The sequence below is a fragment of the Corvus hawaiiensis genome, chromosome 1 (genome assembly GCF_020740725.1).
Source record: "Corvus hawaiiensis isolate bCorHaw1 chromosome 1, bCorHaw1.pri.cur, whole genome shotgun sequence".
Lineage (NCBI taxonomy): Eukaryota > Metazoa > Chordata > Aves > Passeriformes > Corvidae > Corvus > Corvus hawaiiensis.
In genome coordinates this window covers 27,651,998-27,670,920 of record NC_063213.1, presented here as the reverse complement: position 1 = coordinate 27,670,920, position 18,923 = coordinate 27,651,998, and the positions used below count along the sequence as shown (strand labels likewise).

The 18,923-nt window shown below is 40.1% G+C and overlaps 1 long non-coding RNA gene across 3 annotated transcripts in view; it reads left to right on the top strand.

Annotated features, from left to right (window-relative positions):
- LOC125323106 overlaps nt 1-18,923 on the top strand; it is a 40,098-nt gene that overhangs the window by 1,639 nt on the left and 19,536 nt on the right. For 2 of the 3 annotated variants that reach the window (XR_007202384.1, XR_007202388.1), the window contains exon 2: nt 12,258-12,474. This is a non-coding gene — a long non-coding RNA (uncharacterized LOC125323106). Of the gene's footprint in view, nt 1-12,257; nt 12,475-12,603; nt 12,746-12,888; nt 15,595-18,311; nt 18,475-18,923 lie in introns of all 3 variants that reach the window. The other variant, XR_007202386.1, reaches the window with a different exon arrangement.

The following is an 18,923-nucleotide window of genomic DNA, read 5'->3' as shown; positions in this document are numbered from 1 at the left end:
GGTGCCTAAGGAAATGTCACAGCCACCGCTTGGTCCAACAGTGAAGTCTGAATGAGGCAATTATACACAGGTCTCTATATAATCTGAGTTGAAAAGTTATGCTTTCTTACATCTGGCATTTTGAGAAAGACATATTGTACACTGGCTATCACCTAAGAGGGATCAGCTTGTATTGTCTCAACATAAAAATTCAAAGTCACGCATCAGTTCAAAAAGGCTTCAATTTATAGAGGTTTGCAGAGGATGGTGTTCAGAGCTCTGTCCTGGTGTATGGCTAACCCTAAACTCCCTTCCCATTCCTAATTTCTGTGTTGCATGACCTAGGAGACAGCATTTTGGAGACACAATGACTCTTCATAGAGAAGATGAAGAAGAGCATAGAAGATGTTTAGGGACATCAAATGAATCTGAATGTCCGTGCTTAGCATGTCTGAGTGCTCTGTGCTGCTGCTATGTTTCCCAGCAAGGGTGCTCTGGGAGCCCAGAGACCAGCAGAAATCCTGACAGCACACATTCTGGGAGAACTGATAAAATACTAAGGCATAAATAAAAGTTAGGAAAGAAGTCTGGAGTCTTGCAGCCTAAGACACTACCACCCTTAAAGGCTGACCCTATCAAAACTTTCAGCTGATGGCCCACTATCACATGTCCCCAGGCAAGAGCAAGCTCTAAAATACACTTCAGTTAATTAGTAACACATACCTCACTACTGACTTTAGCTTGAGAACTAATAAAGTGTTAGATTTTCTTTTCTTAAAAAAATTTTTTGCTAAGGCAAGAAAGGCTAAAAAAATTAACAGGTTTTAATCAGCAGACAAATTAGCAAGAGTGAGATTGAAGCAGCAGTGAGCTGGAGGAAGAGGAAGCTGCCCAGTCTGGAAGCATGTGCTTCCCAGTGCATAGTTTATTATTCAGCCTAGAGAAGGGTATGGATAGCCCATGCTATAAAATTCTTTCCAGGCTGACATAAGCTGAAACAGGAAAAATATCTCCTGACCTAGGAATAAACAGTTTCATATTCCATTTCAGTCATATCTCAGCTCCCCTAAGTGATGTCTTCTTTCATTTCCACCTAGCTTCAAGAAACCATCTTCATCCCCAGGGAAAGCCCATTAGCTTTAATGGAGTTAAAGTACAAATGAACTTGGCTCAGCATGTGGCATTTTCTCAGCAAAAGTGCAAGTTGCAGCAGAGCCCCTCAGAGCTTGTCTAGGAGAGAAACGAACACTTTCCCTCCACCACGCTGCAGCTTGATGGCGAAGCAGCTTGACACAACAGAGAAACAAGATAAGGCTTTTGTGGGAGGCAAGGTCCCTAGCTAAAAAACCAGCCCCTTCCTTCATGTCCTGATTCTAGTCTCTCTTCAGTTACTGTGTTCAAAGAGCTTAAAACTCCAGAGCTTCCAGAATCTGTGTATAGAAACAAATATATATATTTCAAAATAAAATAAGATAGTTTCAGGAGCAGTAGCAGTAAAAAAGCTTTATTTTATCTGATTGAGGCTTGCACTGCAGCTGAAATATTCATAATATGCTGCTTCTCTGTGGAATCTTAGGTGTTCCTCAATAATATTGCCGTAATTCTCTCAGCAGAGGTTGCCAATACTAACGTATTTCTTTTACTCAGCTACCTCTCTTTCCTGAAATGTAAAAGTATATATTATTTTTGAGAATGCTACTCCTTTGTCAATTTTTCTTTTTCAAACTGAGTAACAGGTGTAAAAATTCCTAGGGGGAACTTACAGTGCATATAGATGCATGCATTTTATAGACCTTATTTATTTTGAACACTTGAATATTTTTAAATAAATAAAAAATTAACTGGTTGTATTGAACGCTTCCTTGTTTATGTTGAAACAGTTGTGTTGTTTCTAATACTATTGAGAAATACTCAGTTCCACAAGGGCTGTGTGTGAAGCAGGTAACCACTTTATTATGAACAAACAAATACATTATTTTCATTTGCTTTCCTTCATGAACTGCAAATAATTATGTACCTCTAAAATTTTGTATTTAAAATATCCCACTACCTTCTTCACAGGTGCCATTAAAAATTAGCCACATTTTAAATTGTTTTCCAAACTCTATTTTAAGAGTAGGGTCACCTCAAATATATTTTGAGGGTTTGGGGTTTTTTTATAATTATGTAAATGGCAATAGCCTTTGTCAATAAGTTAAAGAAAACCCTTTTAAAGTGCATAAAATATTCAGTAAATGTCTAAAGCCTTTCAAAATCATCACTGCTATCTGTTGAGAACCTACACTAGCATTATTCATTTAAAAACAAGTAGGAAAAATATTCATGAATGCACAATAGCCAATCAAGACAAACACAATATTTTATTTCTTCAGCTTCCGTATCTTGTTCAAAGCAATTTGTTTATCCAGGGTGTGTTTAAAGAAAAAAAAAATCCCACCATTTTAATCTTACTATCTTTCAGTTTACACAAAGGTGTAGTCTCTTGGCAGAATAATAGTTAAATTATAGTCCATCTTCCCAGAATAAAGGCTAATTTTTTTTTCATCACTTGCACCAGTAAATACTCATTGTGATTGACTTTATATGAAACTTTAAAGGGAATATGATTCAGGACTTGCTGAAGTTTCAACAAACTACTCCAAATTCAGTAGCATATTGACACTAGTGCCTCTATCTTCAATAATTCTATTGCAGTAAGACTCTGTGGAGGTTCAGAGAGATGATCCAAATGTAGTAGCCCTCTTTCCAATGGTAATGTAAGAGTTTATACCTCCTACAACTTATTTTTTTATGGAAGGATATTACTGCGCTAAGCAGCACTGATTTAAAAAAAAAGTGCCTGTTTCATATTTTAGTATTCTAATACATCTATCAATCTTCATTAATATCTGAAAACTGCACGAAGTCACTTTTCCCTAGCTACTGACATTAAGTAAACCTCACTGAACTGAAGCAGGATGACTGGTTCCTGGGTTATCCTTTGAGACCTCCAAATAAAAGTCCACGGTAGGCATAGTCACTATATACTGCTACACTGGAAGTCTGTGTCCACTTGAAAGAAAATATAACATATTTAATAGATATGCTAAGAAATGAATGGTGGAGTGGTTCTGTATAAGCTATCCTACCTGGGCTCCCAAAGAACAGCCCCACTGTTACACTCTGTGACTTTCAAGCTTTCTTGATGGAGTCAGATATTTGTCCATCATATTAAACAAATAATTCTATAGCAAACAGTATTTTGAGAAGCAGCAACTACAAGATAAGCATTAGTATTCTGAAGGGCAGAGTTTATTGATTAAACATACTACCCAATTCAACCAGAATAGCTGTGTCAATCAGATCAAATGCTTTTTTGTTCAGTTTTCTCAATCAAGAATGAAGTTTTATCCCCTCAGCAAAGATATTAATGCTTTGTGTTAGAGAACTCAGGAGCTAAGAGGGATTGTGTTTTTCCTGGTAGATGGGTCATTTGTAAATGCAAACTTTTTGTTTGCAGTCCACAGTGAAAGGACAAACATGTGCTTGCTGGAAGGATTAAGGAAGGTTAAGTTCATTCAGAGTATCGTTACAGGACCAAAGCTCATTGCCAATGAAACATTTAGGCTTTGAATTCCTATTTGGGCTCCTTTTATTGATTCAGTGGATAGTTGGAAGTCTAAACACAAGCTGTTGAATCTACATGTGGTGTGCACTGCCTCAGACCTGAGCACGGTGAGTATCAAATGCTGTCAAATTAAAGCAGTAACTTTCCAACCTGCTTGCAGATGGTTTGTAAGGAGACTGAAGAAAAAGATCTTCTGGGCAGACGATCAAATTTACCAGGGGAGGAGGACAGACCTGAATTGTACATATAGGAGACAGGGAGATCAGATGAAGCAACCTGTCTTTGGCCAGGCATAATCAGAGACAGAAAATAAGTAAGATTTTGTCAGGAGGATCTGAAAGCCACAAGAGGATGAGACAGAGCAGGGTGGGACTCTGAAGAGGAATACATGGCGCAACAGAGCATGGTGAATATAAGCAGTATGGTGCACAAGGGTGGAAATGGACTGAGACAGAGATTCATAGTGGTGATATGTGTACCACTAATGGCCTTCAAGCCAGAGAGAAGTAGTGGTGTGGGGCAGATAAATGCAGTTTGTGTCCTCCCTTGGGAATGTGAGAGCCTGCTCTGGAGGCAGAGTAGGGGAAGAGGAGGTAGTGCTTCTCCCATTATGTCCAAGCACACAACCAAGAGCTGCTGCCTGCCCTCACTGAGGTGTAGTAAGCCAGCTGTAATTTATATATAAATATGTAATATACCAATCTGCTTTTTGTTCCAGAGTCTTTATTAGGCTGCACAGTAAACTGCAAATGGAAAAAAGGATGGTCTGGATGAATGTCTATGTGTCCCCGTCAGTGCTTGCTTGCTCCCTGCATTGCTCACCACTAATTTCTTCTGCAGAGAAGCCACTTGGTTTAAAAACATGGGTTTTCTCCCTAAGTGTTAAAATAAAAGGGATGAGGAGAGGAGAGGAAAGGGATGTTGGCAGAGACTAAGAACAAGAACTGATTGCTGTCGGGAGTATGTTGTGCATCTGGACACTGTCATTGAGCTCTCTTGGCAATCTGGAGAAAATGCCTGGAAAATGCAATTCCAAGAACATGGTAGCTTAATGGAAATGCAAAGCCATCCCCTGTGGTCTGTGAGGACAAGCCCCCTGGAATGAGATAGCCTGAAGCACTTTATTTTTGCTTTGTCTTATCTCATCTTCCTGTCTGTGCAACAACCTCTCAACTCTTACAGCATCTCCCTAGCTAGAGAATTAAAAGTTCTACCAGGTCATTGGTTACTATCTGGAATAATGAAACCTCAGTGATCCAATTTTTCTTATACCAGTGTAAATTAGGATTAATTCCACTGAAGTCAATGAGACAAATGTAAAACCAGTGCAAGTGAAGAATCAGATTTTAGATTTCAGCTTTAATCAAACAAAAAGATGAAGTTGCCTAATAAGAGTTTTCTTTCTTCGTTTAAAATAGTAACCATTTCCTGTTGGTTTTTTTCCCCTTCAGTGTGAATTTATCTGTAGCATTTCTCCACTGCTAGAGCCTGGATATTTCAATGTGAAAAATATCATCCCATTAAATAAAGATGGAAAAATGCATCAATGGTCTGGGAATTACAGGCAATGGGTTTATTAACTAATGTCCCCCAAGCAATCTCAATTTTCTCATATTGTAATGAGATGGCAAGAGGATTAAGCTGTTGCTGTACTGAAAAAAAATCAACACTAAATATATTCTAGAAATCACAAGGGATAAAATGCAACTGATGTCAGAATGACAAGAAATCCTGACAATACTGATAGGGCATCTGACCTGTAAAACAAATAATTTTCAGTGATGGAAAATACTAGGGCTGTTAAAAGAACTGTGCAATGGTGTTGTTCACTTAGTCTGTTGTAGCAACCTCAGAGAGCCTCATGAGGTCCATTATTAAAAAAAAAGTTATTTAACCTTTCATCAGCCTTCTTAGAGATGTGCTATCTCCATCTATAGTCACACACACACACACACCATGGCTAGTCAGGAAATATTTGTCTTACTGGTACCCCCAGTGCCATCTCCATCCACCTTCTCCTGTGTTTTACTACTGCTAATTCTATCACCTCCACTACCACAGTTGCATACAAAACCAAAAGAGGGGATCAAGCCTATCTCCTGCCTTCCTGAAAGTTCCTCAGGGACTTAAACAGAGAACAGAAAGTTGGTGGGAGTAGATGACTAACCTTTCCTTCTCACTTGAGTGATGGTCTGTCTGCAAGTGTGCCTACAGGGTGACCCTAAGCCCTTCAATAATAAAAAGCTTCTAACTACTAACCAAAGTTGTAAAGCAGTCTTGATAGCATAGCTTAAATAAAAATTTAGGGCAGACAGATCTGCAAAGCTGGCTGGCATAGACAGCATGAGGTATAGCAGAGTCATGACTCCTGTTCTTTAAACTCTGTACAGGGTTGTCCACCATATGCTCATGTGAGGTAATGAACTGACAGGCAAGGAAATTTTCAGGAGAGATGATGAGTCAAGGAAGGCAAATGTGGAATACAGGAGGTTGAATGTAGGCTTTGTCCCTTGGGCAGGGTTTTCAAGCGCTTGTCTCAGAGTTAAGTTTCATAGTGCTAAACCATTCAAGCACAAAATGCAGCACTGATATGAGTGCTGGCATCTGAATAGGTCTTGCTGTCTAAATGGATCCTGAGAGGCTGTGGACAAGAAAGCTTTGGGTTTGCTGGAATATAAACAGTGAGGTAATTTCTATGTCAAGAGTGAAGAAAGAAGCCCAAAGGATTATAGATTCAATAGGTGTAAGATCTCTTCAGTGGAAATACTAGATAGTAGGATTTTTTACCCTTAAAAGGAATAAATAATGCCAACCATCTGCTATAACTTCTTCAGGAAACTTGAGGACCACAGCCAAGAATTTCTCCCTGGCAATAGTGCAAAAGGGAGTGTGTGTGCAGGCACTGAAGCTTGTAAGTCCCTGCATGAGGAAACTACCTTGGTTTTCTTTAAATGTGCATACTGCTTATCACATAAATCAAGATAATTCCTTCAGCTGAGGAGCACCAGCTCACTAACTCTAGATGCACTCTGGCAGTCCAGTTCACTGTGTAAATCTAAATGTAAGGACTTAGTAAGCAATAAAGTCTGTCGAAGTCAGTGATTTATTTTTCACTTGGCCTTAACAAGCTGCTGATGCTGTTCAGCACAGACAAACATCTCACACCTACCTAAACTCCACTACAGCATTTATTATCTCAGGCACTCCTTCCTGGCTGTTCCGAACCACTGCAGTGTGCTCTGCATTGTTAAATAACTTTCAAGCTGTTCTATTTTCACCTGTGTTAGATTTTTCACCAGCACAACTTGCCTTATGTTAGCACACATTTGCCTGACCCTCAGTCAATTTCAAGTCCTCTCATTAAAATCTCTATTTGTGCTCCCATACCCATCTCTTGTAATGCTCCCTCTTCCAGCTAGCCCAGATTGAGAAACCCTTCTATGAGCATGCTTCAGGGTGTCTTTATGTCTTGGGAAAGAAGACTTGGATTTTCAAGGCTTGCTGATGTTGAAGAAGAGGAAATGTGTGTTCATCTCTAGAAACCAAGCGCCTTCTGGAACACAGGGGACAGAAGGTGGTGGGGGTAAATAGCACTGCTAGGATACGGGGATGGAAACAAAATGGTCCTACCAAAAGCCAAGGGAAGCTGATTATCTTACCAGGCACTCTGTAGCAACCACTCTTACACAATGCTGGATGCTAAGAGGGGCAAGTTTCTTATGAGTGCTTTTCTCTGATAGAAGAACTACATGGCATTCACATAGAGATATGCCAGGAGCATAAATTGGTGGGACACTTGAGACAGAAACCCAAGATGATACAAAATGCACGGAGAAGCAGAAACTTTCTGCTGCAGCCACACAGAAATGGTACAAACACAAGATTGGTTCCTCCAAAAGAAAAAGCAAGAAAAACTGTTTCCCTGATCATTGTCACAAGTCTTTCCATCCTCAGTTATCCCATCCCTTTCTCCCTACTCTCTTTTCAAAATATCAACTGACTGTACGCAAGGAAGGAAGAAAACAGCAGATCTGAAGTGTCCCAATATACCTTTAACATGGCATCTATAATGCAGCCATAGCCCCAAAAATAACAAAACCATTCTACAATCAATGCAAAAATGAGTCCCAGGTTGAATTCTTAGTAACAAACAGCAAAGTATGCAAAAGAGCAGAAAATAGGTTTAAAACAATAACAGTTTACACAATGGAAAATGGATCCAAAAGAGAGTCTCTTTGGGCTGCAGCTGTGTTAAAAAATGGCTTTATAAGAAAGAGTTATGGTCTGATACGGAGTTGTGGGGAATTGCTGCCACATATTGGAGAAGTGTTGGCATCCTGCAGCTCAGCATAGCAATCGCTGCACACCCATCCATTAGATATTGGTGTGACAGACAGCTGGATATCAACAAGCCAAAGAGCAATGCAGCTTTTACCAGTGGAGCCAACCACTCAGCTTACCATGCACACAGCAGAGCCATATGCAGCATCAAATGGCAACGTCAACATCAATTATTTACTAATTATTATCTATGCATTATTGTTAATAGGCCTCGCTTTGACATTTGCAGGGATTCTGCCTGCAAAGAGTGATGCAGTTCCCAGGGTGAAGTGCTTCTGGGCTCCATTCAGGATGAATATCCATTATCCTCTTGTCCTTTTAGTAGTGATGAGAGGTATTTACAGGAACAATAGGACTGACAGGAGACAATATCCTTCTTTAGGAGACATTAGTCTGATTTTCATGGTACAAAAAAGCCCCACAGGTTTAAGGGCAAGCATAAGAAGTCTGAGCCAGATGGTATTCCAGCAGTAACTCAGCATCACAGTATTTGCACTGTGCCTAGAGTCAGACTTAAGATGCTTTTGGAAGATGAGGCTGGTAACATTAATCACCCTTCAGATGTCTGCTGTATTCATAGCTCATTGACAGAGACCTTGGGCCTGTGCTAAGATACAGTGAGCAAGTTATCCACTTCTTGCAATCTCCAAAGCTTAGGATAAGATTTTTTTTATCTTTTTTTTATCTTGAGAGATCCCAGTATAGACAGTCTTAAGAAGGTAGAAATATCCTTGCTGTCAGTATGCACTATTACTTTATTACCAGCTAGATTCATATGCATTTCAAATGAAATGTGAAATCTCATAGCTAAAAATAAAACAAAATTATTATATTTCTAGTTGAAGTAGCTGATAATTTGGTCTTGTTGCATCCTAGCAGGATATAATCAGATCTGCAATTATAACAGTGTAAACCAAGTAGCTCTAATAACTGTCTTTTCATGCAGCCATTCATACTGAAGCAAATTAAGACAAACACAGCATGCTACAGCACCTTTTTCAGACCACTAGACCATCCTAATCTAATTTATGCTGGTAACCTTTAATTTTAACTAGGTCAGTTCACTCTCTGAAACCATGGAGAAAAGTAACCTGACAATGCAAAATTATTAAGTATTGGAAACAGTACAAATCTGAAATTGTATGTAAGAGAAGAACATTGCTCAAATAAAGGTAGCCAAATTGTGTGAAGCTGCCACAGGAAAAAGAAACTCATTCTAGAAAGAAAAAGGGAATTACTTGCATTGGGTGAGATCCAGCAAGCTATTGAACTCAGCAGGGGATCTTTGTCTTGGTTTCAGCAGGCTTTGGCTTGGAGCCATTGTTTCTCACAGTTCAGAGAATCAATTTGGTTCTTTGACTCTTGAGACTGAATTGAACAAGTAATACTTATTTTGATAATCTGGAAACCCTGCTTGACTGACTCGAGGATGTTTAGAACAACTGTGTGCAGCCCACCTCTACTGCTGGCTTTGTTGATCTTTACTGAATTGGGATCCCCAAGAACTCTTCACTCCTTCTGCTGCCCCCTGCTCTCTGAGATGCGTGGAAGGGTAAGGTACCTGATGCTGCTTCTTCCAGAGACTCTCTGGAGCTAATACTTATTTAAATATTCCTAACTTTCAGATTTTAATTAAATCAAATGTCAGTGGAATTGTATTGTTTTCAGCTGGTTCGATTTTAATGATATTTTAAACTGATCCTTCACTTTAATGAAATAATTATATAATGCAGGGATGTGTGGTACTATTCATCTGAATTAATAATATGATCATTTTTTGTGCTGTCATTCGTTGCCGAAGACGAAGAATATCAAGCAGCTTTCTCAGTCTGCAGATAAATGAGGCAAAATTCTCCCTGTTTGTGTTCACTGATATGCACTCTCCCTTACAGACCATGTCTTACCTACCGTGACTATTCTCCTTCACACATCTTACACCCAAAACTCATGGAGTCTATTTTGTTTCTGGCTGAAGAAGCTGAGTTAGCTTTGTGAGGGCAGATGACCATTGCCTGACTGCTTGAAGCAATGCAAGCAGAGTTTAGAAAGCTTACTCAGTTACAAGGAATAAAACATTAAAGCTTTCTGTTGCGGGCAGTCAACAAAAATGAATTTCAAGAAGCTTTGTGAATTAGGCGAGTTAGTTAGGATAAAAAGCTGTTTAAAGGAAGTGGGCATTTAATGCTGACATGAAAGGACAGGTCAACAGGTAAAGAAGAGGAGATGGCAGCAGTGTTTTACCTGGTGGCATTTTTTCAAGGGCCTCTGTACTTCATTTAGGCTTTCATCCTTTTTCTGTAATTATCCTGTATGCAGCGAAGTAATTAGAAAGATGTTTTGTGCTTTGGTGTGGCTTTGTAAGGTGTTCACCTCCTGCAACAGTACTGTCTTTGTGAGGGGTATACACTCTCCAGAGAAATTATGTAGAAACCACATGAGGGGCACCCAAGGGAAAATTTCCCCTTGTCCTGGCAGCCACACACAATATGTGTCACACTTTTTTAGATTTTCATCTCTAACAAGGAAACAGAGTCATCGAAAAATAGACAATTTTGCAGTCTGGGTACACATGGAAAGCCCTGTTTCCTCATTTCACCTGAATGTGGTCAGCCACTCTGTACAGGTGTCACGAGGATGTACCTGAAGGATCAGATTTCTTCCTTACATCAAGCAGAAGTATTCTCAATCTAGTCTTATTACAACACTGTATACAAAGATTGCTTTCCAGAGCAAAGCAGAAAAAATTGCCTCCTCTAGTGTGCTTGGCCTAACAACTGATTACCACTCCATCAGTGCTGAGACCAAGAAATTCTCTCTACTCCCTCTCGAGGTCATGCCTTCCTCGCCCTTTTTACTCCATCACACTTGCCTGTAGCCAGTCATCCTCAGCCCTAGGCAGCTTTGGTTAAGCTGGAATATGCTTTTAGCCCATATTCTCCCAGTCTCTGCTGTTTTTACTGCACTTATTTGCCTGAAAGAGGCCTCAGGATCTAAGGTCTCCATTGCCACCTCTACATACAGCACCCCACATTAGCCCCAAAGGAGGCAAATGAAGCTGCAACTCCTACACCTTAAACATCAGCAGACCCACTGGCAGTCCTTATGGGTCTTCAGGGCACATTACCCACCCAAATGAAGGAGCTCTCCAGACAACTGTCAGGTTTGGCATGGCTTCATACATCATGCATCGACCAGAAGTCATTTATCTGTTTGTATGCCTTGGTTTATCAATATGTATTGGCTACAACCATTAACCTAAAAGGGATCTCCTGACTCATCAAACCTAGTTTCTTGCTATTTCAAGAATCCCACTCAGTTCAACCATAAATTTACCAAAAGACATTCTTTCCTCTAATCAAATTACGTTGAAAACAGGGAAGAAATTGTAATTTTAAAACCCTATACAAACTCATCACTCAATGTTTGTCTGCTAGGAAAGTCACCTCAAATCTTAATTATCTTTCAAAACAAATACCCTGCAACTTTTTTGCCATTTTACCAGCCTGTGTTTCAGCCAAGGTGGGGATTAATGGGCTGTAGTCCACAGTCCAGAATATACCTGCGTTAGCACTACCCAGTATGTTACAGCAGTTACATGTAACCTTGCTTCAGATAACTGAGAGGAGGTGTCTTTCTAGGGTTCTTCATCCACATCCAGTATTTTCAGGGTTTCTTTCAGGATGTTTTTTCAGGATTCACTGAGAGAATTCCTTATTATCATGCCTCCTTTCAACCTGAGCTGCCATCACTGCATTATCAGTTTTTATTTGCAGGAAGCTGGAACATTTTCCATTCTCTGGAAATGTTTGCGGTCTTGCATTGAAATTTCCCACAGTCTGTCAAGTATTTTTTTCCCTAAAATCTTCACCCAGTAGTCTGAAATGTAAGTAAGCTAAAATGGAAACTTTCTCAAGAGGATTTTTTTCACTCTGGTAGATTCTGGTTCCCGTCTTTTATAACCCATTACAATGTTTTTTTTGCAACATTGGCAAAGGTCCGGTGATAAGATATGAGGAGATGTGAACCCTGTGTGTATATGCTGTGAGTATCTGGGGAGTTGGCCCAGTCTGTGCATTTTTGCGGTTTTTTTCTAATGGTAGAAAGTCTCTCTTTACTGATCATGTATGATATGCAACTTTTACTGTCCCAACTCTCACATTTCTGATCTCATTTTCAGAACAATGCCATTACTTTTTTTCACCATTTGTAAATATATCTATTCCTACTCCCAGCTGTAGCATGTTCTAGGATATAGGTAGAAAGAAAGCATTTTGGTTCTGCTGTGCAGCTGTTGGCAATGTCCCCTTAAGGACCATTCTTGTATTTTTAGAAGCAGATCAAACTGTTGAGCTTGGAAGGAAGAACCAAAAACTGCTCTGGATGCTGGAAAGAAGCAGAGACCCAAGTGAAGTGTCAAAGCATGGGTGAATCAGGATATGACAGAGAGAAGTGGAGGAACTTGCAAAAATTTCCTAAGAGGATGGAGAAAAGTGGATGAGCAATGAAGCAGGAGGAGGCCATGTTCCAGAAAGCCAAGAGTAGCCCTTGTAAGTGTATTTTGAATGTACATTTTTTATGGTTCCAAGTGCATATAACCATCAAACCCTTGAAGTAGAGGGAAATATTACCTTTCTTTCAACTTCTTATTTGACAATCATTTACTGTCTGCTTTTCAGTTATCCTCTCTCCCATATTTTTCCAATAATGGTGTGAAAGGAAGAGCACAATCAGCCTAAGCCATTTTTATGAACTGACTTGTTCAGTCATTTTCCTTTGGCTAACCAACAAGAAATAGATATATGCTTGCAAATCCATCTGGTAAGAATCTGCACTGAACTTCATGACACCTGGGTGGGAAGCTTAGAGGCTTAATAAAGTACTTCGTAGTTACATACATTTCAAGAAGTTCTAACATCAGCCATAGGAGTCTCTAAAATTAAATCCTATTCTTTCTCTTTCAGTTCCTGATGACCAGAAGTGGTGGGTAGCTACACAGATAATCCAGATGTCTTTCTGACACACTTTTGACTGAGCAGAATTTTTGTTAATTCAGCAAGTTTATGCCCTTAGATCTGGGGAAAGGAGAAGGAGAGGAAAAAAGCATGACTTTAATGGTTCAGTAAGAACCAGTGATAGAACTGGTATGACACGTTTCTGTCCTTAGCTGAGCATTATGAAGTTCCACTCACTTCAATTTATATTCTGGATTAGCCCAAAATGGCCTCTTGATGGGAGTTTTCCCCCTTTTAAAGGCTGCAATATTATTTTTCCTCTTAATGCCCCACATCTGGTTGCATGAAAAGAGGAATTCATCGTGTGAACAACTGGATGCCATTTCCCACATGGTGTAAAAAATTAATGGTTTGAAGGTGCTAGAGGGCTTGGCCCCTGCCTGATTAATTTTTTGAGTCACCCCATAAATTAGTTCTTAAGAAATTAAATGCCATTGTCCATCATCCCTGGGAGATAATCCATAGCTGATCTGGACAGAGGAGCAAAGGAGAAAGATCAAGAGTCATCTGTCCATATCAAAATCATATCTTAACAACTTTCTTGTGTTTGAATTCACTGAAATTTCAACTATAATTCATCCGAGACACCTCCAAGATACTTTTGTCTCCTATTGTTGTTAGAGGAGATGATTAATGAATCTCGGCTTGTTATGTAAAAGTGAATAAAGCATTTGTTTCTTGACTTATGTAAGGAGCAAGGGAGCTATCATAACTTGCACAAACCATATGGTTCTCAAGTGCATTTCTATCTTGTACATTTTTCACTTTTAATGAAGTCCAGATCAACTGTTTGTCTGTCAAATGTTCTTGCTCACTTGACACAGGCCTACAGTTCTAGTGCAATTTCCTTTTTTTAAGCAGATTCAAAATCCCCAGTCACTCTTTCCCCTTGCAGATAAATAGGTTGTTTGTTTCTAGTTCTCTTAGTATTGTCACATTAATCTAAGTGTATAAGTAAGACTCCAAAACTCCTGCGCATTTCATGGCTCCAAGCTCTAGCTAGGTTGCTATCAAGTTTATTAGCTGCCTCAGCTTAAGCAAGACCTTACTTTCTGTCTCTGTCCCATTTTCACACATTTTTTTGAAGGACTTTTCCCTAAGTGCTGGTGATGCTTATTCCAGGATTACTTTATATTTCAAGCAATCCTCCTGACTGTGACTAATTTTGTCACAGTAGAAGCATTTACCTCAATTTCTTCTTTCTATTTTTTCTGAGTGCCAGCTTCCTGGTTTTAACCAATTTTAACACTTCTTTCCAGCTGCCTCAAGCACCATAAAACAAATGAGAATCCCTCTTTTTCACCCAGCTTGGCACAGCCCTGTGCTTACAGTGTTGGCTGTAATGAGGTCCCATACTCCTTACTCTTACAGGAGTTTCCTCTTCTCTTGCCAGTGCAAATACTGTGATGAATATCCCAGGCTTCTCAAACCAAACTTGTCTCGACTCCCACACTGAACTCTACAGCCTGTCTCCAGCTACATTTGCCTGTTAAACTACACACAATCCCTCTGTCACTCCCTAGGCCAATACACCTCAGGCTGGCCTGAAACTGCCCCACTCATCCCTGTACAGAAAAAAGCCAGCTGTGTCCCACTGTAAGATGTACTGCTAAAAGCACAGTCAAACACTCAAACAGGTCGCCTCAGAGGCCAAACCCCCGGGCATCTCTCCCAGACCATGTACTTGGTGCTGTTGGACACATGCACTGCTGCTCAGTCAAGCCTTGAAAGACGCATGCCCTGAACCTGAGCTGGCTCTTCATGGATCAGAAAAAAGGTGCTGCTGATGCTCAAATACAGCTGAGCATTTATTAGTTGCTCCAATCTGAGATGCCCCATATACACTACATACATATGGATACATGAAGGGTGCAGGGCTGCTCACATGCCCCATTGTTGTCAGGGGGTCACGTCTCTCTGTTCTAGCACACTGACGTCGCTCAGCATCGCAGGGACATAACCAACCTATCCCACCTTTGATGTTCAGTGTGAACAGATGCAAACAGGCAAATATTTTCAAAGAATGAAAAGGAAATGGCTTTGATTTTCTAATCAAGCATCGATTGCCTAATGTCACTAACATTGAATGCAAGGGTGTTTTTTCAGCCTTAGAGTATTCTTTCTTTTTTCAAGCAGTCTGATCTAGTCAAAAGATGAACAAACAAGTAATGACAAGTTTTTACCAGGAACAAAATAAAAGACCATATCATGCATAGTCTGCTAAAAATGACTTTATTTTTTCCTCTAAGAGTGGGAATTCTACTTGAAAAATATTTCAGAATTTGTGCCTGTATGAATTAGAATTAACTTATTTACCCACAGAGCCCTTTCCACACAGGGTCAAATAACTAACAACATAATTTGTCTTTTCTTTGATCAAAGTTTAATCAAACAGTAACCATGGGGATGTGAGGATATAAAGGCAAAAAAATCAAACACCATGAATAATGCCTCTTAATAGAGATTCAGCAACCATAAAAAAATAAATAGACTGTCACTGTTTCTAGGTTCCTTGATCCAAACAGAAGAAAACACAAGATTTTACTTGCATTGCTAACGTCACAAGATTGCAACTAGAAGAATACCTGGACATTTGATGTTGTATAGGAATTATTATTTTTGCCTAATTGCTGTGTTCTTCTGGAAGAGTGAAAGGTGATTCCCATTTTTTATTTCCTGCCCCACGTCTGTCAAAAATAAATACAATTCTGTATTAGAGAGAGAGAGGTTTAAGTTACACACTCAAAGGCCAAATCCTGCAGTCCTTATTCAAAGGAAAATATTTCCTCACTGCATTGGGAGATGAATCTAATAAGCTGATCTCACTTTTGCCACACGAACACATGTAGAAACACAGAAATCCTCAAGCTTTGTCCTGAACACTGAACTGCAGACTCAGCAAACAAACAGCACATAATTATTTGCTCAATTACTCTCGGAGCACAACATCCCATTACCCTTGAGCTGGCAGGAGAAGGACAATGCTCAGTTCTGATTTTTTTAATACCTTTTTCCGTAGTTTTATAATATTGCTGAATCTTGGCAGATCACCATGGGACAGCAAATATTGCCTTCCCACTTCAACACATTTTAAAAGTTTAAATCTTAGCATGGACAAAAGAATGTATGTTCCCCAGGTAATGCCTCAAAAAAAAAAAAAAAAGGACAAAACCCCCGCAAACCACAATGTCCTGGAAATTTTCCAAACCTACTTGGTCTGAGCCAAGTATCTGGTGTGGAAAATTACACTCTAAATGGTTAAGAATTGCTAGAAGCAATTGAAAACAGCTTTTCCCAAAGGAAAGTGTTGGGCAACCTTACGGATAAGCGATCTTACAAGTTCTGCACTAAACTAATAATAAAAAAAGGAATACCAAGTAAATAATGCTTTTGTTTACATTGTTCCTATCTCCTCCTGAGATGATGAGTGTTAACTGTTTAATGGCTTGCTACAGCTACTCAAGTAATAAATCAGAACTGATGGCTTTCCCTTAGTTGTGAGATTTCGTTGTCCACATTGATGCACCCACCCTCTCTCACTTCACCCTCCTCCAGCACAGCAGAGGGGACACTGTGCAGCTCAGTCTCATTAGTAGCCACATCCTGACAGCAATTTATCCTCTAGCTTTTTGAGGCGGGGGGAGGATAACAGAGTCAGGCAATTTAGTTTAATTGCAGTAGGCACACAGAAGAGCTGCACCCTCCTGCCCCTGCTCGTCTTGCACTGCTCCAGAAAAGGGCTGCTGCCCTGTGCTGCTCTGACACGAATCACCCCCAGCCAGCTCTTTGCCTTTTATTCTGCTATTTATTAACTGATGCCCACAGATAATTCCAATGTACTCTGGCCTCATTATAAGAAGGCAGACTCTCAGTTCAGTAATCTCCCAGGATAAAAGAAAACAAGAAAAGAAGAGGAGAAAGTAATTTATGTAATTCAGGAATTACAGCAAGGCTTGAGAAAGATGGGCCGCTTTCTCAGCTCCTACAAAAGGCATCCATGGGCAGAAGGATGACTGGCCATAGTCAAGATGTGCCTCAGCCTGCCTTGGTTAATGCCTTTGTGGTAGCAAACCCATAGTTTTCATTGTTTCCTTCCGAGCTGGGCACTGTCTCTGTTGTGCTTGGTCATAGAACTGCTACAAAGAGATGGTTTAGCACAATGGTGACACCCTCAATTATAAAGAAATGGGATTATTATTGATTTCAAAGTCAGGATTTTATTTTTGCCTGATCTTTCTCTTGTTCACCCTATAAGCCTTGAGCCCAGCCTCCCCCAGGCAGCTGCCCAGAGGGTCAGAATGCAGAAAGCCATCACCTTCTACTCCTACAATGGCCTCCCTCAGAGAAAGAGAGAAAGGGAGAAAGAAGGAGAGTGAGAAGGAGAGAGAGTGAGAAGGAGAGAAAGAGAGAGGAAGAGGAAAGGAAGAAGAGAAGGAAGGGAAGGAAGGGAGGAAGGAAGGAAGGAAGGAAGGAAGGAAGGAAGGAAGGAAGGAAGGAAGGAAGGAAGGAAGGAAGGAAAGAAGGAAGGAAGGAAAGAAGGAAGGAAGGAAAGGAAGGAAGGAAGGAAGGAAGGAAGGAAGGAAGGAAGGAAGGAAGGAAGGAAGGAAAAGAAAGGAAAGAAAGAAAAAGAAAGAAAGAAAGAAAGAAAGAAAGAAAGAAAGAAAGAAAGAAAGAAAGAAAGAAAGAAAGAAAGAAAGAAAGAAAGAAAGAAAAAAAGAAAGAAAGGAAAGAAAGAAAAAGAAAGAAAGAAAGAAAGAAAGAAAGGAAAGAAAGAAAAAGAAAGAAAGAAAGAAAAAGAAAAAGAAAGAAAGGAAAGAAAGAAAGAAAGAGAAAGAAAGAAAGAAAGAAAAGAAAGAAAAGAAAGAAAGAAAGAAAGAAAGAAAGAAAGAAAGAAAGAAAGAAAGAAAGAAAGAAAATAAAGGAAAGAAAGAAAGAAAGAAAAGAAAGAAAGAAAGAAGGAAAGAAAGAAAGAAAGAAAGAAAAAGAAAGGAAGGAAGAAAGGAAGAAAGGAAGAAAGGAAGAGAGAAAGAGAATTTATCTTTTACCAACCTAACAGTCTTAAAAATTAAAAGTGGGGGTACTTTTCCTGGAAAAGCAGCAACCTTAAATGGTTGCCTTTTCAAGTTCAATTTCAGAACAGTAAGTTGTAAAAGCCCTGGAGCAGGGTGAAAGCTGCCATGTTTGCAGAAGCTGAGCTCACAGCAGTGGCTAAAACCCAGGCCCCACAGCCCCACTCTGCAGCATGCTTCCCGCCTGCATGTGCCTTCCTGACTTGGTGAAGCTCTCCCGTTAAGCATGAATAATGAACTGGTTTGGGTTAAAAATAACTTTCTTTTTCCCCTCAGCTATTTTTTTTTTTTTTTTTAAACCAGATCATCCTCACAAATCCAGTCCACAAAGCTGCTCTGCAAATCATTCATCTAGCAGAAAGGCTGCTGCGAAAATGCAAGGGCAGAGCAAGCTGTCCTGGGCTTAACACAGCAGTTGATGGTGATCCTCTCCCAAGAAAACATTACTGCCTGCAAAACCCCTCAGGTTAGCTGTACAGAACTACTGTGGGGCACTTGGTCAGAGGAGAAACTGCTTGTTCACTGCTTATTATTGCTTTTTTATTGAGGCCATTACTCTCAAGTGTCCCTCTCTTCATCTAGTTCTGCATCTAAAATGAAAGATAGACTCACAATGTCTATGTTCAAATCCTCCTTGCATCCACATTATGTGAACACAGCTGCAGCTTTTGGGAAATGCCAGGTTGCACAGCCACCCTTAGGAAGGGCCCAAGCCCACCCCCTCTTGCATGGCACTGCCTGGCAGAGTGGCTGGCCATGTTTCCCCTTTCAAGACACCCATCCGTATCCCACCTGCACTTCCATGCACTGTAAGGCCTTCCCTAGGAAGGAGAGGGGATGTATTTCCAACCTGCCTGCCCAATGTGCCTGTGCTAAGCATAGAAATCTGTGGAGCTGTGCTGGGAGATGTGATAA